Source organism: Bison bison, unplaced genomic scaffold, assembly GCF_000754665.1.
Source record: "Bison bison bison isolate TAMUID 2011002044 unplaced genomic scaffold, Bison_UMD1.0 scf7180017864512, whole genome shotgun sequence".
Classification (NCBI taxonomy): domain Eukaryota; kingdom Metazoa; phylum Chordata; class Mammalia; order Artiodactyla; family Bovidae; genus Bison; species Bison bison.
Genome location: NW_011495066.1, coordinates 2,954,391 through 2,954,792, shown reverse-complemented (window position 1 = coordinate 2,954,792; position 402 = coordinate 2,954,391). Strand labels below are relative to the sequence as shown.

Here is a 402-nt window from a genome sequence, read left to right as displayed (position 1 = left end):
GTCCCATCCTGACACCTCTAGCGGAGGATGGGGAGCAATTCAGATGTTTTGGTGGGAGAAATGAGGCATTTGTAATTCCCCTAAAGAGGCCTGCAAACTCCCTGCCATCCTCATCTCTTTAAGTCAACTCTGAGAGTGTGTCTCCTCCAAACCTTGTCTATTATATCTATTTATGACTGTAAAAGTGTAAGGGAATTAAAAAAAAATCTGCAAAAGATACAGCTTAAGCAGCCCCAGTTAACATAAGTTTATTTTCTCTAACATAAGACCGTTTTCCATAGTCTCAAAATAACTGACAATCAAGAATGAATTTCATTTCAAACCTATTTTTCAAATTCAGCAAGACATTTTATGTTCAAATATAAGAGGATTTTGTTTTTTTCAAGCTAAAAAAAGTTTGTT

At 35.6% G+C, this 402-nt stretch overlaps 1 protein-coding gene across 1 annotated transcript in view; it reads right to left on the bottom strand.

Moving 5' to 3' along the window:
* SHROOM2 (shroom family member 2) overlaps positions 1-402 on the bottom strand; it is a 97,411-nt gene that overhangs the window by 516 nt on the left and 96,493 nt on the right. The window lies entirely within an intron of this gene.